At 42.3% G+C, this 27,021-nt stretch overlaps 1 protein-coding gene across 4 annotated transcripts in view; it reads right to left on the minus strand.

The window, feature by feature from the left end:
* CCSER1 (coiled-coil serine rich protein 1) overlaps window positions 1-27,021 on the minus strand; it is a 1,155,265-nt gene that overhangs the window by 1,001,905 nt on the left and 126,339 nt on the right. The gene's annotated exons all lie outside the window — the stretch shown is intronic.

Here is a 27,021-nt window from a genome sequence, read left to right on the forward strand (position 1 = left end):
CTGGTTGCCATCCTGCGGGGAGTTAAGCAAACCGCTCCACCGACTCACTGCTAACCTTGCTCCTGACCCTTTGCAGTGGTCCCCGGACACTATTCAAGCCTTTCAGTTACTCAAGGACAGTGTGGCCTCCTCCATGTCTCTCCGCCCCCCCAATTACAGCAAACCCTTTCACCTTTTTGTCCATGAGAGGGGCAGAATTGCTAGTGGTGTCCTTACCCAGCTGAGCGGGCCCCACCATTTCCCGCTTGCTTTTTACTCTCAGCAAATCGACCCTGTCGCTCAGGAAACCCCATCCTGCACCCGGACTCTGGCAGCAGCTGCCCTGCTGATCACAAAGGCAAAGAGCCTAACCCTGGGTCATTTTACCACGGTTTGGACCTCTCATGCCTTGTCAGCCCTTCTGCGTAGGGGCACAACCCAAGTCTTTTCGGCCCATTGTCAGCAACAGCTAGAGGCCAAACTCTTAAAAGACACTAACCTAATTTTTGAAAGGTGTGGACCCCTTAATCCAGCTACCTTGCTTCCTGACCTGCCAGTCCTCCAGGATCAGCACGACTGTGTGGAAGTAGTTTCCAGCATCTTACAGATAAGGGACAACCTGTTTGACGTGCCACTGGACAATCCCGATTGCATCCTCTTCTCGGACACAAGCTCCTTCTATGTTAATGGCAAGCGTTTCACTGGTTATGCTGTCACCTCTGAATGGGACATTCAAGAGGCCGCCTCACTGCCAGGCAACTGGGGAGCCCAAGCCGCTGAACTCTATGCCCTGGCCCGAGCTTGCCAGTTGGCCGCTGGTAAGACCGTTACCATTTTTACTGATAGCAAATATGCTTTTGGAGTTGTGCATTGTCATATCCACCTCTGGAAGTTTCGAGGTTTCCAGACAGCTGCCGGTAAACCCATTCAGCACCTCCCCCTCATCCACAAGCTTTTGGACGCCCTCCAAAAACCCTCTGTCCTGGCTGTAGTTCACTGCCGGGCCCATACTAAAGATAGTAGCCCCGTTACCCGTGGGAATGCCCTGGCTGACGCCTCCGCCAAGAAGGCTGCCACTTTACCTTTAGCCATGCCCACATTGGCTATTGCAACCTCCTCCTTTACTCCACCGCACCCCGTACCAGTACCCGCTGCTGAACTACAATCGTGGGAGAGCCTCGGGGCCACTCTGGTCAAAGGGATCTGGCTTATGCCAGATGGCCGAGCCTGCCTCCCTCGCTCCACATACCCCGTGGCAGTTCGCTGGCACCATGATAAAGGGGGTCACTACGGCACGCACGCCCTCATGGACACTATCGCTCGCTTTTGGTATGCTCCAGGCATTCAACCCTATTGCCTATCAATAGTGAAAGCATGCAGCACATGTCAGCGTAATGGACCTGCTCCTCCTCTTAACAAAATTAAGGGTGGAAGACCTCCGCCTGCTGCTCCATTTCAACATCTTCAAATTGACTTTGCAGATATGCCAAAGGCTTTTGGGAAAAAGCACCTCCTTGTTTTGGTTTGCCCTCTGACTTCCTGGGTCGAAGCTTTTCCTACTGCTAATTGTACTGCTGCCACAGTGGCGAAGATTCTCCTTAGAGATATTGTACCCCGTTTTGGCATCCCTCTTGTGCTCGACTCAGATCGCGGACCTCACTTTACTGGTCATGTCCTTGGCCGTTTAGAACAAGGACTGGGCATTTCACACTCCTTTCATACACCCTACCACCCCCAGTCTAGCGGGAAAGTTGAGCGTATGAATAGGAAACTTAAGTTTACATTGGCTAAATACTGTCAGGAAACAGGATTAAAGTGGCCTCAGGTACTTCCCTTGGTCCTGTTTCACCTTCGTACTCGCCCAACCCGCGCATTGGGATTATCCCCCTTTGAACTGCTTTATGGACACCCCCCTTTCAAAGGCGGGGCGCTACCACGTGCTGATGTTTCACTATTGGGAGGGGATCATATGACCGCGTGTCAGTTTCTCTCCCTACAGGCTCGCCTCCGTACCCTTTGGAAAGCCTCGCAGTTTTCCCAGACCGTGCCGCTGGAGGAACAAATCCACCCGTTCCAACCAGGGGACTTCGTCTGGGCCAAAAAGTTCCTTCGTGACGACACCCTCCAGCCAAGGTTTACTGGACCCCACCAGGTTCTTTTGACAACCCAGACTGCAGTGTTCCTGAAAGGACACAAATCTTGGATCCACCACTCCCACGTCAAGCCAGCCGTAGTGGACCACAGTGACGGACCAGCAGCTCTTGTCACCACTGAGGACACTGCCTTCGACCAGTGGACCAGCTTACCTCTCTCAGACATTAGACTTAAATTAACTCGGAAAAAATGAGAGGACCCTTTATTCTGACAACTGTATGTTTTTTATGCTTTTTTAGTTTATTTTCTGCTTATGAAGATAATGCTTTTATTAGATATTCCCACGAGGTTAAAACTCGTATTTTAGAAAATAGAAGTAATTGCTGGGTATGTACTCAATTTCCAGTAAATGCAGCACAGGGACTCCCCTTCACACCCATTCCCCTAACCACTGCTAATATGACTTGGATGCCACCGACTAGAATAAAAGATCCAGTCCAACCCAATCTTACATGGGACAAAACAGAAGTGCTAATTAACAAATATCTCAGGGTAACCAATCAAACAGGATCACTGTGTTTTGTTAAAGAAAAAGGGTCAACTTTTGTGGGAACAAGTAAATGCAACATATATTTTAATGGCACCGCCTTTAGTAAAAATCTTGGCTTCAAGCCTTGCGCATCCCACTTATCCCATATGTGGATCCCTCACCCCGATCCAACCTTTTCAACTTTTTCATGGAGGGGCAGGTTTTCAGAGTCAGTTTTTAAAAAGCCCTGCTCAGAGGGTGTCCAACTAATTGTTAAAGGATACACAATTGCCTTCTACAACTGCTCAAGCAGTACTACACTGCCCTTTGAGGACCACACTACCAAATTGTGCCTCTGCAGTTCACACAACGACCCCTCTGCGTTACCAGGGGAACAGTGGTACACCGGGTGGTGGGTTACCTCCTACTTTGAGAAATGGAATACCCAAAACGCATTATATGGAACATACTGGGTGTGCGGGCCCAAGGCTTATTATTTTCTCTCCCCTGATTGGGCAGGGTCATGTTATTTGGCATGGCTAGCACCGCCTTCTCGCATCTCCCTCACTCCCCCTCATTTTCCCCACGTTCGTAACATTCGTGAAACTGACAGAGATATTAATCTCCGTGATGGTTTGTCCTGGCAGCGGTGGGCTGGTCACACTAGCTTGAAGGGTGCTATCATCCGTCTACAGGGACTATTAGAATCTTTGACCAATAAAACTGCAACCCTATTTGAAAATCAGGCCGGGAAAATGTCCCAGCTGCGCCAGTTAGCTTTGCAAAACAGAATGGCTTTAGATATGATGTTAGCAGCCCAGGGAGGAACTTGCGCCCTCATAAATGAAGAATGCTGTGTTTTTGTAAATGACACCTACTCTGACACTTTTCAACGTACCAAACACCTAAGGGAAATGGCTAAAAACTACTCCTCTGGCCAGCCACCTTATGATTGGTGGGGAGCCTTATGGAATTGGCTGCCCGGACTTGGGTGGGTTAAAAACCTCTTGGTGGGTGTTGTTGTGGCCGTAGTAGTCCTTATAAAACTGTGTTGCTGTATTCAGTGTGTCCCCTCCCTCATAAACTCATGTAAGTCAGTTTATTCTTTTCTCACTTCAGCTAAATGCCTTACTCTCTTCAAATTGGCCCAGGCTGAAATTGCCAAGCGGCCCTTGAGATCTTGAAATAGGGTGTAGCTTTTTGATTAATAGTTATCTCAAAGCTACAAATGGAGGAATGTTGGGTCTAAACTTTTGGTGAACTTTGGAGCCAAAACACACCCAGACTGGCCGTCTCTGCATAATCCTTTCTGAACCCTTTATCGAACAAAGCACTGACCTGCAAACTACTCATGACACCCCCTTTATCAAGTAGCCATTAGCCTTTATCTCTATGCATTTACTTGTTAAACTTGCTTTTCCTGTAAAATCTTGATTGATTATGCATGACCATTATCTTTTATTAATCACTTTGTTTACTTCTGTGTATAAATATTGATGCTCACCCCTAATAAAGGGGCCACACTTATTCTAAAGCTTTTGGGTTAGTGTGAGCCCGTTGATCAACGCATTTGTGTCTGGTCTCTGACAGAATTGTGTGCCCATAGCCTCCCGCACGAACTCGGGTGCTGGAGAGGTGAGTAAGGACTTGCTTTATTACCTAACATCTCCATGCCTCCATTTCCCATATGTAAACTGTGGATAATGATAGACAGTTCTTTGACAGATTGCACTATAGAAGAACTAGGTCTTTTGATTATTATCTAGCCACAGTAGAGTATCAATTGCAAAATGAGGTGAGAACTACAACCACCCTAGTGACCATTAAGTCTACCAACAACTTTTCTCTTGCTGTTTAAAAAACTAGGAAATGAAACGGGGAAAAAAAAAACCCTTGTTAAAGCAGAGTTAAAGAAAGCTCATGCCCTTCAAGAACATCAAATTCAGCAAAACTCAAACTTCTGAAAACCAGGAAATACAGCCTTAAGGTAAACGCCAACATAAACTTAACTCTGCCCCCCCTGGAGATGGCAAGTCACTGGGAAATAAGTGCATTCACTCTAACCGCATTCACTGTGTTAGGTGTATCTGTACTGAATGGTGAAGGAGTAAGTTGGAGCAACTTGGAAGAGTGGTAATTGTGATATGAGGAGATCTGGGTCAGAGTCCCCAGGTGTGTTCTCAAGGGAAAGAGGTGCATATGTACCTTCAGGTTCCAATTTGCATTATTTCAATACAGAATTGTGTAGATCGTGTCAGCAACAGGGCACAGGGGTCTTTCTGCCATGGGCATTGACAACAATGAGGTGGGATACGAGAGCAGTCTGTGGATTTAATGAGGCAGAAGAGAAAGTACAGGGGCAGATGGTATCCTGTGAGTGAGCATGAAGCAGGTGCCAAAGGGTATGAAGTGGTTAAATTTGACAAGTGTGGTATTATCTTGGGGCAGTAGGCTCAGCCTTTGAGCACAGGGCAAGTGCAAGTAATGCCTGTGCATTACAGTGAAAAGGCAGAGTGGGAGTGCATGTGTGTGTGTGTTATGGGTGTATTGGCATTGCTCAAAAGGGGGCAGTTAAGGTTGTGTGGGTGATTGTATTTTCTGATTTTCAGATGTTTGAATTTTCTGAACTAAAAAAAAAGGGAGGGGGGAGGCCAAAAAGAAACCCAAACAAAGTAGCTAACATGTACTTGGAAATATCAGATGAGGAAAACTTCATCTCTAGGTGCTATAAAAGATTTATCTTGACATCACTTTATATATGGATCTGCACAGAACTATTATAGCAAGCACAGGCTGTCTTTGTGAACCCTCATTACTATTTACTTCTGTGGATATTCATAATTAATTATTCCACTGCTATGAATTTAGAACTGAAATAGTTTTAAGATGGAGTCTGCATCCATAACAATGGGGAAGTCCAGCCAAAGGGTGGGTTTTGATTCTTAATCATGACTGATATCCTTGTGATTAGCAAAGAAGCTTGCAATCAACCTAGCTAAATTGCATAGTTGCTCCCTTGTTCTTTGCTGTCCACCCTTTTTAGAAGAAAGCGACCTGCCAGACATGCTCTGCGAGAAGGTAGTTGTCTCTGCAGCAATCACACTAAAATACAAAGTACTGCTAATTACAATACAATCAAAGCACAAGTCCCTGGGCTCACCATCTCAACTACGTACAAATGAGATTTTCTGTTACCATGAACTCCTTCCATTAGCTTATGTCACCTCTCACAGCACCCCATGTGCAAATGCTATAAGAGCACTTTACAGGTTGACAGTTTGAGTTAGCAACTGTGGAGAAAAAAGCTTGACAAGTGTGTGGGAATGTCATGAATATCTGTTGTGTGAGTTTAGCCCCTAATAAAGCCTGGCAGCTTTTACCTGAAAATGTAGATGTCCAAGAAGAGTAAAATTGTCAGATTGAGAGAACCAGCACCCTAACTTTACCAACAAAACAAATAGGAGAAAATGCAAGTGTGATGATTAGCTGCAGCAGGGATCCCTCTGCAGGAAGAAATAACCTCATTTGCATACAAAGTAGCTTTGCAGAAGAAAGCTTCTTATTTACAAGGTGTATTTTACTTATTTCCTTAAGCGTTCAAGGTTTTCCAACCCTGAAATGTGTAAAAATATATGGAGTTAAATTTTTCTTATGTCTATTACATATGCACTGGGGGAGAGGAAGGGGAAAAGCGTGTACGATATACAATCACGGCATTTAAGAAGCAGGACATATGCTATGAGGAGAATATAACTATACTATCACAATGCAAAGAAATCCAGTCACAAATAAGTAGGGCCTAAGAAATAAATGGTGCAAGCATGCCTCTGTGGAAGAAGTATAAGGGCAAAAAGTAATGGTCAACCAGAAACCCAGAAACCAAATATGCAGCCATGTGAAGTACATGCAAACCACCAGTAATGGTAGCTATGAGTAAGGCTAGGTTCATGACATGAAGGTCATAGAAGTCACGGAATCCGCCCTGACATTCTCTGCTTCAGCCCCAGGGGCTATAGGACGCTGGAGCTGATGGCCAGTGGGGCCATGGCAGCGTTCCAGCAAGAGGCAACAGCAGCCACAAGCAACAAGGGGCCCCCTGAAAAGTTCCAGCGACTGGTGACAGACTCCTGAGGGGGCCCGCCTCAGGGTTCCAGCAACAGCCTCGCGGGAGGAGGAGGACGGATGTCTCAGGCGAGTGGCTGAGGTGTCCCATTTTCTCTTTGTGAAATATGATCACCCTGCAGCTCCCTGCTGCCATGGGTGGAGGGGGAACCCCACAGCTCCCAGCCACCACAGTGGTCAGGGAAAACATGGAGCCGCAGCAGCAAAGTCATGGTTTCTCTGATTTTTTTGTTTATTGCCTATGACCTGTCCATGACTTTTACTAAAAATAACCATGACAAAATCTTAGCTTTAGCAATGGAACAGTAGCTAAGAAAAGCCGCAGTAATGCTCTCACAACACACCAGAGCAGTCCAATATCTCATCCTCTAAAATAACGACAGGATTTTTGCCTGACACACTTGCTGCATGTGCTCGGCTGCCTTTTGTGCCTAAGTAGATATATCCTGGCCTTATGGGCAAAATCTGGTGCGGTGGAACAAATGGCTTATTGCCAACTGTGTACCTAGTAAAAAGAGGCCCTCTCTTTTCACTGAGCAGAATTCTATAAGAGGAGCTAACTATTAATAACATTTGTATTGAGCTAGCACCTCACTGTCCTAATCAGTCCCCCTTTATGCTAGGTGCTCTACAAAGACATGTTAAGAGGCACTCCATGTGCCCAGCACCTGCACTGCAATTTACTCAATGCAGGATTAAAATATTCATAGCTGCTATGACTACATGTATAAACAGGGGGGCAGTAAGCAGGAGTAGGGATTATACCTTTGTGTACAACATTAGTGAGCCCCATAATAGAATACTGCATATAGTTCTGGTGTCCACATTTAAAAAAAAAGGAGGGGGGGAATACTGAAAACTTGGAGAGGTTGTAGAGAAGAGGCACAAAATAATTCAAGGAGTGAAAAAAATGTCTTCCACCAAAAGACTTAAGGAGCTCAAGCTGTTTACCTTGCATAAAAAAGTGAAAGGTGATTTGAGTTCAATATGTAAATACTTTCATGAGGAAAATAATCCAGATACTAAAGTGCTTTCATCTAACAGAGAAAGGCATAACAAGAATCAATGGCTTGAATTTAAATCCAGACAAAATTTAAATGAGAGATAAGGCCTCTTTTTTTTTTTTCTTTTTTTTTTTAATAAACAGTGAGGGTGATTAACCACTGAAACAAACTACTAAGGGAAGTAAAGGATTCTCTTGATACCTTCCAATCAAGATGGATGTCTTTCTGGAAGATACACTTTAATCAAGACATAAGTTATAGGGTTCAATATGGGGTAAGTGGGTGAATGCATAAATGTTTGCAGGATTGGGAGCCAAGCATATATATTATATTTTTGCAATTTTCATGTCTGAAAACACTTAATAGCTGTATATTCCAATATATAGCATGTCATGGTGGCTATGTTTCATTATTCAGTATAAAGGAACAGTAAACAAAAATGGAACAAGCTACTTCCTTGTGGAGTTAATAGAAATCCAGTTGTCCTCTGCTGTTTGCAAAACAATCTTACACTTGAAGAAAGCACTTTAAACCACTGAACAATATTTAGGAGTAGCCTTTTGCTCTATTTTAGGAAAAAATACATTGAAATATAGTTGCCTTTTTATTATATGGAGAAATGAATTGGTTCATCACCTATTAAAATACATAAGCATGGTTTTAAAAGCTTCTTGGGTTTCTTTTTTCATGGACATGTAGGCTTTTTCAGTACAGATAGGTTGATTAACAATTTGGAGTTAGCAGCTTCATGTGTTGGTTTAAAAAGAAAGAGTTCCATTAAGGCTTATACAGAAACTGAATGTGCATTAAATAGACAACAGAAGATCCCAAAACCTTTTATCTGACACCCTGCTGGATGGAATTTTTTTAAATAAATATCCAATAACAGTGAATATCTTTGAACTTCTTTAGTTAACAGACCTTACAGACCTCCTACAGTTCAGCAATAAATATGCTTCAAGAAATCAGTGTATCACTTCATAAAATTTAATCATGTCACAATTGCTTTTGTTATTCAGGACTTCATAGAAGGGTGAATGCTGCTCGAGACTAACATCATGCATTAACAGTTCCTTTCTTTCTTGTGTAAGTAATCACAGCATCTTTTCCCCCCACCTGTAGGTGCTTCCAGTAGACTGCTGAGTAAACTTAAAGCATCGAGTTCAGCATAGCCTCAGACCCAGTTTGCCTAGCTCCAGCTTTTTATACAAAACTGCTGTGATTCATGAACCATGGCCGGATGGCCGACTATTCTTTTCACTTAAATTCTAGATTCACATTAATGTATCTGCATTTCTTTGAAATATAAGCCTACCAGAGGCACCAACATGCTGAGATGTAAGTCGCATCTTATCAATGCCTAATACAGGACATGCAGTATCTGACAGCCATCATCCACCCACCCCAAATCTGTCTAGTTTGACAATTTCATTTGCACAGATAAACTTTTTAAATGACTACCCACTCCTTGGTAGATTACTTTCTCCTTGATACTGCATCAGGGCATGGAAAACTATATGGATTTTTTTTTAAATCATTTGTTTCATTTAAGAAGACTGGAAAATGACTGCCAAAAATTAAAAATGAATCAAAATGACTCTTTGGGAAAAAACCTGTGAAATTTTCCCCTTCATTCCACCATCTTTAAAAGGGGTACTTCTAACACAGAGCAAAGCAGAAGTGCTCTCCATTTGGCTAAAGCTTATGTAGCAAAAGCAAACACTGTAAAACTTAACATTACCAGCATGATAGACCAATGTTTGACAAATGTGATGTTTTCATGTCTGCACGCAATTATCTCATCTAGACACGATATACCGATCCCCAAACGCGTTCCTGTCGACTCCGGAACTCCACCGGAGCGAGCGGCGGTAGCGGAGTCAACAGGGGTAGCCGCGGACGTGGATCTCACGCTGTGAGGACGGTAGGTAATTCGATCTAAGATACTTCGACTTCAGCTACATTATTCACGTAGCTGAAGTTGCGTATCTTAGATCAATCCCCTCTCCTAGTGTAGACCAGCCCTGTGTTTGAAGAATTAGAGGCATATAGCTACAAGTACAAACATTTGCCTAGATGTATGGAAGTACAGCTTCAAAATAATTAAGCTCCATTTGGGCAATATTTTCAACTGGAATAAATTTGGCAGCTCCACTGATATCAAGTTAATAATTCATTAAGTCAGTGGAGCTACACTGATTTACACCAGCCCATTTGTGCTTTATTTGTATTTATCTCTCCAATTAGGATTTTCTCAGCTAGTGTGTCTTCTTTCTCCTAACTCCAAAAACAAGTCTGAAAAATCTAACTAGGGGAAGGAACGTTAGCTCTGCATCTGTTCTTTTCTTATTAACGTGAAAATTATCTGTTTCATCAGCAATCTGAATTTAGCATTGGTGATATAGCATGACTACCTAGCTCTGAAATGGAGGGCATTCTGGAAAAGTTCCTGAAGCACTAATGCTAGTTCTTGGTCATGGGGGGAAGCACTGATTTTCCATATTATAATCGAAGTACACACCTTTAAAATGACTCTCTTTTCCTTCCAATATAATAAATAATTTTGCTCAAAGATTAATCAGCTTTAAAATAAAGTTAATTATTACAATTCAATGAGAATTCTCTGACACTCTCTCAAAAGATACTGACAGAGATAATCAAAACATCATATACCAAGAAACGGCTAGAGAACTGAGCACAGCACTCGGCTTCAGGAGCTCCTGAATTCTTTATATTCAGCCCTCCATGCTCCCACATGCATACTCTGCCTCCAGCATGATGTTTTTACCATCAACTTTCCTTCTGCACATTCAAGTCCACTCACTGCAACCTCTATCTCACAATCTTTTCATCTGAAAACTGATGATAATCAATTTTAATGCACATCAAATTAATATTTGTAGAGTGCTTTGAATATATCTTGTACGTTTTAAATAGCATCACCCACCAAATGCTAAAGCACTTTAAACACTCATTCATGTTTTAAGCCTTGACTTACTTTGGAGTTAGCAAAGTATTTCCATTGCACATGAGTAAACTGAGGCACAGAGAGATGAAGTACTTGGCACAAGATCAACCAGCAAGTCTGTAGCAAAGCTGTGGACACAACCCCAGTCATGGGTCTCATCCACAAAATAGTTCTTTTTACCCATGAAGCCATATAGAATGCTACATATTATGGACTAAAGCACAGAAAGGGCCTCATTCCCAAATCAGATGGGGAAATGTTTTATCTTGAGTAAGGACTCCTATAAACAAATCAACTTTAGAGAGAGCTCAGTGTTTGGGGCATTTCCTGATTAAACTGTGATCAGAGTTAATATGAATGGAAGCTATAGACCTAACTCTCCATGCATCAAGATGAGAAAGAAAAATGTCTTGTTGTTTTTCCTTTTATAGGCTTCTATAACATAAAGTATCTCAGAAGAAATTATATTTCTATCATAACAAGTTGCTTTCCGTGTCAGATCTGTCCTAAAGAGAAAAGACAGAAATGACAACTCTTTATTCTATTCTGGAAGTAAACCTTGCTGAAATGTGACTAAGGGAAGCCTACACTGCTCTTTATTCTATTCTGGAAGTAAACCTTGCTGAAATGTGACTAAGGGAAGCCTACACTGCTGTGACAATGCAGCAGTTACAGCAACAAAATCACATGACTTTCCCTTTTCGCTGGAACCTCTGTCAGTTTTGTTGCTAATAACGTGTATTTTACAGGCTGTTTTCTTTTCCTCTGAAGAACATTCCTCGAAGAAAATTTCGTAGTGGATGAGGCTTTCATTCCAGCACATTACATAATGTTTGCTGGTGCTGATCTCATATTTAAGGGTTGCAGTACGTTGGGGGGAGCCACTCCTATTGGCAGATCTTCTCCCACATCCCAGTTCATCCCTGCAGTCCTGCCTCAACTACCCACCACCTGCTATCCATCAGTCTTTTCTGTACAGTTCCTGCTCTGCATACTCCATCTGACCCTCCCCTGCACTTCCTTCCTCCCTGATACTTAACCCTCACATACCCTGTCTCCAGGCTGCTGGGATTCAGCTCCATCTCGTACTGTAATCCCAGTTTTGTGACTATTGCTCCACTTAGCCTCCCCATTAACTCCACACAATCTTTCTCTCTTTGTTCTGTGACTACAGCACCTCCTGCTCCAATCAATTCTAACCTCTACTTGCTCTGTTCACCTCCTTTTCCAGTAAGCCCAGTAGACCTCCTACTTTCCCCCATATCCCACCTCCTCCACTCCCATCAACAGCAAGTTGGAGTAGCATTTGCCATGTTTGCAAGTTCTTAAAGATAATCTTCTTTAAACAAGGGCTTGATGATCCTAACCTCTCTGTTCTCTCTTCCTACTTGGTATCACAGTGAACTCATAATTCTAGTTCTGAGATGACAGTGATTTCTCCGCAAAATATTTTCTAATCCTTATAATTGAGATCATTTACAGTTACAGTTACTAGGTCAATCAAACTGGTGGGGATAAATTTTTGTAAAACATAATGCATCAAGAAAATGCTATAAGACTTTTTGTACAAGTGCAAGCCTCTGGATTTTTATGACTGTCAAAACTGATATCTGATGTCCCCCTAAACATTCCCAAATAATCTATGGCAAAGCATCACATAGGAGTAATTTTAGGTGGATTAGCTGAGTGCTGATATACTTTGAGAGGTCAAAAACACCGTCAAAATCAAAATTAGATTGTTTAGAGACTTCTGTTTCCATATTCTTCACTACTTCGGAAGAAGCTGGACACGTGAGAGTAACTCAAGGACATATCTGAATAAAAGCAATAGGAATACAGAAAATGACAGCCTTCCTCATGACCTAAGACATCAAAAATTAGACCACATAGAGCAGAAGTAACATGTTGTAATGAACAATCTTCCATTGGTAATGGATGGATTAGATTATATAAAATGTTTTTTTCCCATCCCTAATTTTTAAGATTCTATGGCTAGCTTTTTATACAAACAGTAACTTTAATATGGGAGAAAACTTGGGGAATAAACTCCATGTTATTATATGAATTAATACATGACATGAAGTATTTAACTCTAAATTTCCTCCCCCCAATACCTGGTGCTTATTGGCTGAAAATCACTGCTCTGTTGAATTTTAATGACAAGCCTACTTTGCTCAGTTCTGAGGCCCACCAAATTACATATGACATCAATGTATTATGTATTAGGACATAAATTACATATGACATAAATAAGCAAAGTGAAAACTTCTCAAATGTACACCCACTGAACAAAGCACTTTTCTTTCTTTATCACAAGTTAATTTCAGAAAGTTTCCCTGTGTCCTAAATCCTGGCATATTCTGACCTTTAAAGTATGTGTTAATTTCAGAAGAGATTTTTTTTTTTAAACAATTAGTTACCTAGAAAAACATGATTATTTAAAAGAAGTTTAGCATTCCCAGGTATATCATATCTGAATGGATTTCACCCACAACCAGGATTTATATAAATTTAACTTCTATAAGTATTTTGATAGTTTTTATATATTTGAAGTTGAGGCAGTAAAAACCAAAGGTTGTTCTGATGTCCCACCCCTTTCTTAACCATCCTAGCAGAGGTCATCATTAATGTGACGTCTAACCTGAATGGCCATTCCCAAACCCACTCTTCATGGGTATATCTGTAGCAGCACCAGGGTGCATGAATACTCATCTGTAAAGTGACTGAATGGTTCTATATAAATATAAAATCTTATTCTGAACAACATTCCTTTCAGGTCTTGCAATTGACAAGAGACTAGTTTTCCATGGAAAAATGCTTCTTGACACTCCTACTTTGGATCCACTAGCTCTGCAGAGAGCCAGAGACCAGGCAAAATAGCAGAATTAAGAATGCAGGCAATTCCTGCTCCACCAAATGAGCCAACAGTGTTTGAGTTCTCACATCTCACCTCTGCCTCTTCTTGTTCTTCTGCTTTCTGGTGGCGAGGTTCAAACTTATGAGGGATGTTAGATGGCTCGAAAGAGCTGGGCCCCAGGTGCAATAGTTCTTGCTCTTCTGAGCTGGGGCTGGGGAACATATGGTGGCAATGCTAATACCCTGTATCATCAAGGGGGCTGCAGAACATGGCTGGGTCTTGGCTGAAGACACTGGATTGTCAATGTGCCAGCAAGCAGCATGTGCTGCACAATACATCGGTACTGCCCCCAGGAATTGCTTCTGCATGTTCCAGTCTCTCTCTACACTGTCTTTTGACACAGCAACACTGTCTCTTGGTCACTGCAATGCTGTCTCTGGACAGCTGTCTGTCTTTTTCCCCTCTCCCATCTCAAATACAGCCTCCAGCACTCCATTGTTTTCAATTTTTTGACAGAATCCGCAATGAGATCTGTGAACATTTCATCCTGAGTTTTCTATTTCTTCCCCCTCAGGTTTGCCAGCCTCCCAGCCATTGATAAAGGCTCTGTCCTTGAGAGTCTGGACACTGCACGGAGGAATGGGGGGGAGGGGAGTTGCAAACTTGCCAGCATAGGGGAAAAAACAAGCAGTTATGGGGGGCGGGAAGCTCAGAGATGTTAAGTCCTGTGTGCTAAACTAGGATTTTTGGATGTGTGCTAGTGGGGCCCAGGCTGGGGTTTGGGGGTTTGGAGTATATGCGATTTGGTTTTGCAATTCTGCCGTTGAAGCAGGTGGGTTTTGGGAATTATGTTCCTGGTCCGTCTTTGCAATTTAGGTTATGCCCTGAAAGCTGTGGGCGTTCCTGGTTTAGCTTTGCATTTTGGGCTGCTCCTTGGAAGTGCTTATATAGGGTTAAAAAGGTTACTGGGGGCATCTGGGGTTGAACTGTATAGTAATCTCCCCTGTATCCCCTTCAGGCTGTCCTGACTCTGCATGACGTTGCATTGAGGCAAGTGACTAGGAGGCAGAAAATGGCCTTATTCAAAAATGCAAAGGGCGGACCACCAATATATGCCGTGAAGTTATTCATCAAGATGGTCCCCCTGAGAAGTTCTGCACGAGCGGAACACAATTATGATCTCTGCTGGGGCAATGACTGCGCGACCGCGCAACTATCCCGCAGAATGTCCGGACAAAAATTAAGCCATTTCTCAGTCTTAGGATCTGGTTTATCTATCCTACAGACATGCTCAAAATGCAGAAAATATTAAATGTGGTGGTACATTGATTGTTTGAAGACTTAACTGCTCCCAGTCTCTCCGTGTAAGCCTGTGAAAAGCCAATAAGAGCTATATGGCTATGCTATCCCTAAGGTTAACTTATTTCCCTGTACAAATGATTGTTTCAGCCTGTACATACCTCAGCAGGAAGCAGTAGTCTTACTACCTTTATGGACATACAATGCCGATGTCTACCTCATGTAAAGCTGACAACACTAACCAAACTTCTTTGACTGTAGCCACTGCACTATCTCACTAAAACCGTTGAATATTGTGCACAACTGAAAGTTTTCATTATTTGAATATGCTGTGAGAGAGAAGGAAATGGGTGTGTGTTTGTGTGTAGAAGTTGAGACTACACCACACTGCCAGCTGCCGTTTGAGTTGAGCAAAGGTGGGGGGTGGGGATGTAAGGCATTCACTGGAAAAATCAGATGCAGGCAGGGAGAAGGAAAATAGGTAAATGAGTATGTGCCCTCCATTCTATGGCCTTGTAAACAGTTGATCTTTGAGGCTTTAGCATGAGACAAAAGCCATTTTCCTGACCAGTGCAGCTGCCATCTTGAAAATGGGCATGGGGAGATGGAGGCTGAGCAAATGGGGACAGTGCAAGCCAAGGGAAGGAGGGAGGCAGGGGTTGGAGAGTCTGAAAATCTCCTAGCTCCATCCACCAAAAGTGTCTGCAGCTGTGGGGCACAAGGAACAGAAGCTGTACAGTATAATAATAAATTGCGAAGATAGATATTTACATGCCAAGGTTCCCTCAATAGGATCTGCCTCCTCAGTCCTGGGCTGAGTTTCTCTTTGGGAATGGGGCTTGCTTCCTACATGGTCCTCAGAGTCCTGAGTCACAAAGAGATCTTGGCTTTCTGAGGAGAAGGGGACACTGCCAGAGGTTGTTGCAGGTTTCACAACCTCCCTGGTTTCAGTAGTGGTGTAACTGCATACAGTCTTGTCAGCCCCTCAAAAAGTATGTACAGGTTCTATTTTCCACAGCCAGACTATTTTCTGGCATCCCCCATTTAATACTAGCTCTTCTAAGCTGTTTGTTCTTTAATTGAGCATTGGTCAGTGCCCCAGTTGTGACTCCTTGTGGGTATCTGATTAGCAGTGTCTGCAAACACATCTTTATTCAGGTGGCTGGCTCCACTGACGCTTCTCCCCAGGAGGCAATGTAGGGCCCCAGCACAGCTCCATGTGGCTGTTCCAAGCATGTTGTAAAGACTGCTGGAATAATAATGTTGTAATTCTGACATACTGGAATCCAGAAGCAAATGGGCCAATCCTAGCTCCATGCCACCTTTTAAACGGGGGAGGGGCCATCCAGTCAGCTTGATCCCAGAGCAGTAGAGGGTACACAGATAAACAAACAGATCAGTCATGGATACCCCCAAAGCAATGCTGGGCACCAGTTGGAGGATGCCAAAGTAGTGAGCTGTAATATTCTGTTCACACCTACAACAGACCACACTAACTTAATTTGCATCAAATTTAGTACTCTTTGAAAAAGGGCTCTAGAGATCATGATAATTGTGGAGTTAGTGTGCTGTGATGGATTCCATCCCATGCATGCAGGTGTTTTCAGACCAGACCAATTCGAGTTAGTGCAGATTAATAACCCCCTCCCCAGTAGATAAATGCTTAGATTACCACAGTGTTTGCATGTACTTAAAGTAGGCAGTATCTGTGGTGATAGTCAAATTACGACTATGGGTAGGTATGTCTACACTGCAATAAAACACCCACTGCTGGCCCACGTCAGCTATAAAATTGAAGTGTAGCTGTTCAGGCTTGGGCTGGTAATTTTATAACCCTGCAGCCTGAGCCCCATGAGCCTGAATCAGCTAGCACGGGCCAGCCATGGGTGTTTAATTGCAATGTAGACATACTCTATGTTTAAAAAAATTCTTCTACTGGACATAGGTAGATGTGCATACTAGGTAATTGGGAACATTAACACATCTTTTTTCAACTCCACAGCAGTAAAAGAAATCCATCTGAGAGGAAATCTGTCTTCTCACATCAGAAGGGGCATCTTTAAATCCTTGGCCACTTCCAAAAGCGTAATAGGTTTGAAACAAGCTGCATTCCTCTCAGCTGAATAACTAGGAAGATTGTGGGACATATTCAGGCCAGCAGTCACATCGATTATTTATTGTTGGATAGATTTCCTAAGAAAAGCACTGTTTATACTCCATTTTTCTCTGAATACACAAGCTCAAGGGTTCCATACAAATGTTAAAACCGGTATTTTATTTCTCTTCTGAGAATTTGAATTCATAATCCAAAAAGTTCCCTTGCTGCCCAGAATATAATGAACGGTATGAAATAGTTATCCTTATATTTGGATTTCACAACAAAACATCATTTCCCACTTGAAAATGCAATTCAGAAATGTGGCTGAAATTGATTCACCATCCACATTTCTTAACATAATTGTGTTAAATTTGAAAAATTACATCCAGAGTACAAACAATAGTTTTTAATTTTCACACATTATTATGCATGTGCCTTTATAGATGTTTGAAAAACATCAGGGGATAAGCATTACATCATATGTAAATTAATTTCTCTTAGCGACTTGACCTCGGGAATGAGTTCACAGTGTATAACAGCGGCAATCTGACTTTTGACAACTTCTTAATATGTTAAGAAATTTATACTACACTACAGACATTTGTTTCCTACAGGGTATTTAGTTGAAAAGCTTCTAGTTAACTTGACCTAAAAATCAGAGGCACATTAAATGCTTAAATCTCAGTCCACTGTTTGCACTATTTTTATGCTAACAGTATCTGAAAGGCACTGTTCCCTGAGCTGAATTAAGTTAATGAGGTCTAAAGTGCTGCTTACCTACAAGCACTGAGTTATTTCCAATCCAATAACACTGTTCAGCCTTTGTATCAAAGCGGTCCTGATAATTCTTGTTTTAAGTGGCATCCACAGTTTCCTCCCACAAAAGGACAAGATGCCAAACTCAGTGCAAATGGAGAAATTATGTCAGTGCTAGACTAGCCATAAACGAACCCTGTCAAGTCCACTCCATATGAAAGGTGAACTGAAGCCTCATTCGGTAAGTCTACAGAGCATGCAGAAGCAAGCCTCTCAGCCCAGATCAACAGACTCAGGCTAGCAGGCCTCACACTCTAAAAATAGCTGTTTAGAAATTGCTTTGAATTTGAGCCTTCAGAGCCCAAGCTACAACTTTATGTACAGTGTATGAACATTTAGACAGAGTAGAAGTAACATACTGGTGTTAAAGATAGACTGTAATTATTCAGATAAATATGGGTGTCGCTACACAAGGATGTTCAGAGCTGCTAAGGGAATATGGATATTTTTCTCATATTTCCTCTGCCAAGGATCATACTATGGTTTTCATATTTTTAGGGTAGCCTCTCAGGCCTTAACCCAGGAATGGGCTTACTACATACAGCCCGTGGGCCGAATCTGACCTGCGAGCCATTTTAAACTGGCCCACAAGCAGGAGCGGCGCCAGGGTTTTTGGCGCCCTAGGCGGGGGTCCTTCCGCGCTCCCGGTTGTTGGCGGCAATTCTGCGACAGGGGGGTCCTTCCGCGCTCCCGGTCTTCGGGGCACTTCTGCAGCGGGTCCCAGAGCGAGTGAAGGACCCGCCTCAGAATTGCCGACAATGACCCAGAGTGCGGAAGGACCCCCCGCTGCCAAAATGCCACCCTCCCAAATCCTGGTGCCCTAGGCGACTGCCTCTGTCTCCTAAATGGAAGCGTCGGCCCTGCCCACAAGTGCACCACGTGGCTCGGTCCGACTCTGGTATCGCATGCTCTGTCCACACACTGCCCATGTACCACTTATTCTTAACCTCATCTTTATTGTCTCAACTTATCCACTTTTATAATTTTCCTTGGTGTTCCCCTTTATCTTAGCTAGTACAGACATTTTGTTTCCAACATGCTGATCCACTTCTCTCTCTAATGCTGTCTCCCAAGATGTGAGGCCTCACCCATATTCTAATTACTCACTCATGTCATGCCAGGCCTACAATATTATTCTAGAAGTACCTGAAAAAGTTAACTATTTTCTATTGCTAGAGGTGGTGCTGGATGGACAGTCCTGACCACCAGAATCTTCCCTGTAACCATTCAGCCATGGCTTCTCTGATCAGGATCTTGAAAAAAGGGTCCATTTAATGCCATAAGACAGTAATTGTAAACATGGCAGCATGGCATGGAAATAGAGGCAGCCTGTAAGGTAGGATGGTCCAAAGTCATCTAGGACTCCATAGGTCTAAAGCAACACCTTAAGCTCCTTTCAGAAGCCAAGAGGCAATTAGTGTAGCTCATGATGCAGTGGTGTCATGCTTTGCTTTAATATCCAGAATTGCCCTTTGTGCTTATTATTTTTTAAATATAGGTATAATATAATATGCCTTCCACTTCAGACAGTTAATTTTGCTGACCAATGCTATCTGGTCTTAGTGACTATTTAAATCAGTGTTTCAATACCATTGCTCCTGACAGCTACATTTTTGAGGATCTCTCATCTTTATTACCAGCAAAGAGCAAATCGGAGATAGCTATCTTTACCATTACCTTCTGTAGTGAGGACCAATGCAAAGAAGTGATTTTGCTTCTCTGTAACACTCTTATTCACCTTAATGGTTACTTTTAATTCCAAATATTCCAGCAGATCCAGTCATTTTATCACAGACTTCAGTCTTCTGATAAGCTAATGACTTTTTTTTTAATTCATTTTTGGTTTTGGCTATTTGCTTTTCAAAATCTCTCTTAACCATTCTAATTTCCATCTGCCATAGTTTATGTTCCTTTCTGTTGGCTTTAGATGGGCTGATTTTGTGCTCTGCTCTTCAATAATGTTAGGGATTTGGGGTGGGGGCATATCTTCGGAGTATATTTTAATAAATTCCATGATAAGACTAATTATTTTAACTAATTATCTGATGGCTAATTTTTTTTCTAATGTGATTACTCATTTTTTATAAAAATCACCCTTCCCAAATTTTAGTTTCACAGAAAAAGATTTTGGTATGATCCTTCCCAAGATAATGTGGAATTCAATTAAATCATGGGTTCTTAGGCTACAAACTTCAAGGGGCAGGACCATTTCTTCATGCACGTATCTACAGTGACTAAAACAATACAACTTGATCCTGACTGGGACCCTGGGGTGCATGATTTCCCATTACAAAAGCTGTGTTGACTCTTCCCCAACATACCATGTTCATCTACGTGTCTGGTAAATCTGTTCTTAACTATAGTATCAACCAATCTGCCTGATAGCAAAGTTAGACTTATCAGACTATAATTGCCAGGATCACTTCTGGAGCTTTTTTTTAAAAAAAACAGTGTTACATTAGCTGTCCTCCAGTCATTTGGTAAAGAGGCTGATCTAAGCAACTGATTGCATAACACAGTTAGTACCGGGTAGTTCTGCAATTTCTACTTCAGATTTATATTCACACATATTCTGCTCCAGGGCTCTCTCCACTCTACAAGTCAACTTAAATCATTTACCCCTTATTTCAGCTTGCTACTGTCAGCCTTGTTTTAATCTGGCACATTGCTGAATATTCATCTTTTCTCACGAGCAGAGGTTCTGTAGCAATACATAGGCTCCTTATTTTAAATTGCACCAGTACCAAGTGTGCTCACGGAAAAGCTTCTGTCATGTTGCACTGGCTCATCAACATTAAAAGCTTCCAAAAGTAAATGTCTTGTCCTTCAATTTAAAATCTTATGCACTATTAGCTATGTATTAGTAAATTCACTGTTTCTAATTCAGTATTATATTTTTGCAGGGGGGGGGAGGAGGGAGTATTAAAATGGTGTGATATTGACATCTTGTGGCATAAGTAAGTCACTACATGAATCAATGTTGCAAAAATAATGCTTATTCAAAACTGAGATTAGAAATTTAAATTTTATAATAGCCTGAGAGGTCAAGTTAAAACTTCTGGTGTAGTACAGTTCATTATTTCAATCACAGAATAATTTAAATATTTGCATAAAATGAACTGTTTTGAAATAGTCTTATTGTCTTTTCCTTTACAGAGAAAAAAATCTATTTTCTTTTACTATCCCACATTTTAATGCATTCTACCCTGGGGAGGGGCAGTAAGGCAGGAGGGGAGAAGAGGAGGGTGAAGGTTTACATGCCTACAATATTCAAGACATCAAGATGTCCAGATCTGTAGCCAGAGTCCTTTACAAAGGCCTTGATATTTATGCAAGAATAAATTTGATCAGTTTGTCTAGAAAGAACAACACTTTCCAAGAGGTAACTTTGTAAACCGTCATCCATGTAGCTACTTTTACCTTTTCTTCATATTCTCTGAAAATCTAGCATTTCATCCGTTCTTGTGGCTCCTAGCCACTCAGCAGAGTAACACAAAATTGTCACTTACTGACAACAACAAAAAGGGCCTTGAAGGGCTTCCTTTCTATTGTGTGGAAAGGGTCTCCTACTGGCTACAAAGCATCCTCAACTTCTATATGATGCCAAGAAATTGCTATATGTAGCTATCATTTGACTCCACAGAGGAGACTGGAAAAGCAATGGTGCCATCATCAGGGAAAGCATAGGCACTTCCACGGGGACTTTAAATTGTGATATTTCTTTTCAAATCTATTTCTCCTTATTGGAATTTTCTCACTGCTTATTAATGTTTGCTGAAACAAATCTGAAATGTCACAATATGAAATTGTGATTTTCTTTGTTACTTCACAGGAGCGAGGAGAGGCCTGTAACTCTTCATTAATATTGCTAAAATACTTTGGGATTCCTCAATAGAAAGAGAGAGGACTTTTAATTATTTTAACACAAATCTGTTTAATAATATTCATTTCTGGAACTTTTTGCCCCTCTCCTTTACTTGGAAAATATTAATTATTAATTCTCTGTCGACATTCTTTGAACTGAGAGAGTTAACCACTTGTGACAGGAATTCTGAAGAGCGCTTTCTTGGACTTTTAATGCTCAGCTGCGTACTATGCACGTGTGATGTTGCACCTCAATATTTTATGAAAATATGCTTATGAATGTAAATGACATAATGGGAATATGTTTTATGCTACATATGCCATATGACACATCTCTGCAAAGGTTATGATCTACTGAATATATTCATGCTATTTGTATGCATATACCATTTTTGTATCCGAAGTTACGAATATTGGCTGTATACTTATTTGATTTTAAGTAGCCTTGTAAGGCATTTGGGCAGCTTCTTTAGAAAGGAATTTGCAAGTTAAGTGCCCAATCAAGAAACACTTAATGGACAATGGATCTTGGAAGGCTCTAATCCACATAAGAAGTCTACCTGAGGATGTTCAAGGTAGCATGTAAACAATGGTTGCTACCTGTAAGTTCTGAGTCATGCATGGACATATGACCAGAGGTGAAAGTAAGCCGGTCCGGTCCAGTCCAGCATATCAGCAAGAGCCAGTAAGCCGTGCTGGACCGCACCGGCTTCCGCGGCGGGGATTTAAAGGGCTCTGGGCTCCCCACCGCAGCAGACAGCCCAGAGCCCTTTGAATCCTGCCCACAGCTGGGCTGGGGCCGGATTTAAAAGGCTCAGAGCTCCTGCGGCTGTGGGCAGCCCAGAGCCCTTTGAATCCTGCCCGCGGCTCCAGCAGCCGGACTGGGACCAGGATTTAAAGGGCTCGGAGCTCCCGTGGCTGCGGGGAGCCTAGAGCCCTTCAAATCCCCCATGCAGCTCTGGCGACCTGGCTGGGAATGGATTTAAAGGGCTGAGAGCTCCCCGCAGCAGCAGGAGCTCCAGGCCCTTTAAATCCCAGCCCCACCCCGGCAAGGCTCGGGGTTCCTCGCAGCTGTGGGAGCTCAAGGCCCTTTAAATCCCACCCGTGGCTCCGGCAGCCAGAGCTGCAGTGGGGATTTAAAGGGTCCGGAGCTCCGTGGCGGCCAGAAACCCATGGTCCTTTAATTTGCCCCTGAGCCCCAGGGGCTCTCAGCCACCCCTGCAGCTGGGAGCCCCGAGTTGATTTAAAGGCCCTGGGGCTCCCAGTCACAGCAGGTGTACCAGGGCCTTTAAATCTTGAGAGTCCCCACCTCTTCCAGATGAGGCCACGCCCCCCTCAGGACTCTAGCAGTACCGGTAAGTCTTGTAAGTTACTTTCACCCCTGCATATGACTTGCCCATGTGACTCCAAAACGCCATCTTGTAGCTGGGATTCTACACAGGGAGCAGGAGGAGTGTCCACCCACAAGAGAAAGTCTATTTAAACCCCTGGGAGACCCCTCCATTTGGTCTTCAGTTGGCTCAAGAGATATCCTTTGGGGGTGGAGAGGCTACCTAAAAGAAACTGGAACAAAGGACAGGAACCCTGCCCTGGGGGTGTGAGTGATTGCTCGACCCAGACTAGAAGGAGGCTAATCTGAAAAAGGAGCAGTCAAGTATAATTCCCAATTCTGGACCTTAGCGTCCAAAATATGGGTACTAGCATGAATTCCCCTAAGCTTAATTACCAGCTTAGATTTGATAGGCTGCCACCAATCAGGACTTAGAGTAGAGCGCCTGATAGACTCTGGTCTTCCCAAAAAACCTTCCCTGGGGGTCCCAAGACCCAAATTCCTTGAGTCTCACAACAAAGGGAAATAAACCATTCCCTTCCCCCTCCTTTCTTCCTCCCAGCTCCTTCCCGCCCTGGGAACACTAGGAGATCACCTGATTCAACTTCTTGAATCACCACATCGAGAGGAGTGTTACCTTCCCCCTCATCCAGAGGCCATACAGATTCAAGCTGCGTGAATCTAACACAAAGAGAAAATTTATCCTTCCCTTCTCCCCACCAAGTCCCTTGAACCTTAACTAGGAGAAAAAAAATCAAACAGGTCTTAAAAGCAAAACTTTTAATAAAAAAGAAAGAAAAAAGTAAAAGGTTTATCTTTTTACTTTAGATGGTAAAAAGTTACAGGGTCTTTTAACTATAAACAATAGAAAGAAACTTTCTCCAGCAGAAACACAATTTAAGCTACTTCCAGCAAGTACACATATGCAAATGGAAAAAAAAAACAAATTAAAAGACTATGACCGCCTTTTCTTACTTACAATTCTGAACAGATAAGAGACTGTAGCAGGGAGATTGGCAGAAACCTGGTTGCACCTCTAGTCCCGTCCAGGACCCAGAGAGAACAAAGCCAAACCCAAAACCCACAAACAAAGGCTTCCCTCCACGAGATTTGAAAGTATTTTGTCTCCTGATTGGTCCTCTAGTCAGGTGTTTGCAGATCACTGTTGGTTAACCCTTTATAGGTGAAAGAGACATTAACCCTTAGCTATCTGTTTATGACAGGAGCTTTTTGGAACATCTCTGAGGGTGAGATTTTATCTGTATTCAGCTTCTTACTGCATTAGGTTTAGACATGCGTGTTTTATTGTATTTTGCTTGGTAATTCACTTTGTTCTGTCTGTTATTATTTGGAACCACTTCAACCCTCTTTTTTGTATTTAATAAAATCACTTTTTACTTATTAATTAACCCAGAGTATGTATACCTGGTGGGGTGGGGGGACGGGAGAAACAGCTGTGCATCTCTATTAGTGTTATAGAGGGCGAACAATTTAGGAGTTCTTATACCCTGTGTAAGCTTTAATACAGGTAACACGGATTTATTTGGGGTTTGGATCCCACTGGGAGCTGGGCAACTGAGTCTTAGAGACAGGAACACTTCTTAAGCTGCTTTCAGTTAAGCCTGCAGTTTGTGGGATGTGGTTCAGACCTGGGTTTGTTTTTGTAGTCAGCAAGCATGTCTAGCACAGCCAGTCAGGGTTCTGGAGTCCCAAGTTGGCAGGGAAAGCAGGGACAGAAGTAGTCTTGGCACATCAGTTGGCAGACCCAAGGGGGTTTCTGTGATCCAATCCATCACTGCAAGTTTCTTGGATCTGCCACCCTTTTTTTTCTTCAAGTCTTCTCTCATTTTTTTTATATTCAGGCTTTTTAGCTGCCTCAAAATGTTCATATATGATATTATAGCTAATGTTTGTGTTACCATATAATGGCTGCTAAGCATTAAGTACAGGGGATTTTCACTTTATGGTATTCTGCCTTCAGTGCATAAAACCACTCTACAACTGATCTGAATGCACTGGATATATGACTGTAGTAAATGAACAGAGAATGATCACTAATGAATCTGGAGATCATCTTGCTAGAGTAAATACAAAAAAAATTGAATTTCTGATTCAAATAAAAAAATGCAACAACAACAAAATCCCACTTATTGTTTAGGAAGATGACGCTAAGATGTTACCACCCACACAGTGACATGACTAAGAATAAGACTCAAGTGAAACCTCACGTTCAGACATCAGCAACCAGCCTACTATGTGACTGAAAAGAAGATCTATTTAATCACTTGATCCTGATCCTGCAAATCATTATACACACGCTTAATTTTACTCACTTGCATACTTCCACTTCAATGAGAGGAAAGTTAAGCATGTCCCTAAGTGTTTGAAGGACTGGCTCCATAGTTAGTAAGCTCTTTAGTTTGTCTGTAAAGCACTAGCCACACTTATCGTGATGTAGAAAAACATTTTCAATTTAAGAATGTCCTGTTTTAGAAAAATCTGATTTATTTGTTGTTTTTTAATGCAAACTACCCGGGATAAGTGACAGACATGCTGTAGCTATTCTCTTTAATTACACAGAAAATCACTTCAGCTATCTAGCCATGCAGCACTCTACTATATTTCTCTGGGTATAGCATTTCACTGGTGTGCATTAGTAGCTTTTTCCTGTAGATATAGGTTTTGCATTTCTATATCAGATCATTTGTACAAACTGACAATATCCTAGAAAGGATAATAGGGACACATGCAGAAAATGTTTGGCTTTGTTGTTGTTGTTGATTTGCCTAATGCTCTTTCAGATGTTATAAAATACATTAAGTAATAATGAATCAAAATAGTTGGTGACTGCTACAAAGGAGAAGAAAAATGCACACATACACACTGAAAAGTTCTTGATGTTCTTGTAGGTCAAGTTCAGCTAATAAATGTTGCATAGGCTATACAAAGCGTGTGTAGAGGCAAGCATTCATGTGACAGTCAGATAACCCAACCGTTCTTTCTATTTTCTCTGTCAAGCACTCAAGAGGACCTCAGCCAGGCACATACAAAACAGAAAATCTTAAGCTGTGCAGAGGTCAGCAGCAAACAAGGTTACCTTCAATGCTGACATAGCGCACAATTGTTCCGTCATTTTGAAATGGCAAATTCAGTTTTCTAGCCAGATGGGGCAGACTGTGACACTGTACTGGTCTTTGGGTGCCCCCAGATGGAGTGCCTAAAAATCAGCATTACCTTCTGTCTCAGCAATGTCTGTAGAAGGAGTCCTGCTGAGACAGACAATCCTCTGTTGTTCCAGAAGTTAATTATCAAACAGGGCTCAAGGTCAGCTCTGGGAGACACTCCCAGCTGGAGGTTAATTTAGTTCAGCTCAGAAGGAAAAGAATCAAGGGGGGGTTGGGTTAACCAGAAGCCAGAAACCTATGGGGAATCACAGAAGTTGCCCTTGATGGTTTGTTCTATTGCATTTTTGACATTACGGTTTGTAAACTATGTGGAAGGAACATGCAGCTAAAGCCCTTTTACATGTTGGCGTCAATCTGGATTAATCCACAGCCCTGCAAAAAACCCTACCTTCAAAGGGTGATTGTGTTCAATCCTGATAGTCTGGTAATCTTTGTAGACATCCCAACTGGGACCCTAACTCTACCTTCAGTGTAGTGGTCATTGTGAGGATGCTTTTCCTCTTTTATGTCCATGCTTATTGAGGGACACGTGCACAAGTGATGAGTAGAATGGTGAATCTTCGGGTTGCTTTCTCACATACTCTTCATGGTAAGTTATGTGTCAGATATTTATATAGGCTGAATCCTTATTTAACCCTTCACAATCTCACAACAGCAACCCATCTGAGCACAAGACTTATTTAGTTATTTCCTCTACCAACCAGAACTTGTCCGTTGCTTGCAGCCTGTTCTACGCTTCTCCTTATTGTCTTGAGTAAGCATGAGAGTACATTACACTCACCTTAAGTTCTTTACCCTCACTGCCTATGAGAAGACAGACAACTTTAAAAGTCAACAGGCTCCTTATACCACCCTTTCACCTTGAAGCAGGCCTCA

Source organism: Gopherus evgoodei, chromosome 5 (assembly GCF_007399415.2).
Source record: "Gopherus evgoodei ecotype Sinaloan lineage chromosome 5, rGopEvg1_v1.p, whole genome shotgun sequence".
Lineage (NCBI taxonomy): Eukaryota > Metazoa > Chordata > Testudines > Testudinidae > Gopherus > Gopherus evgoodei.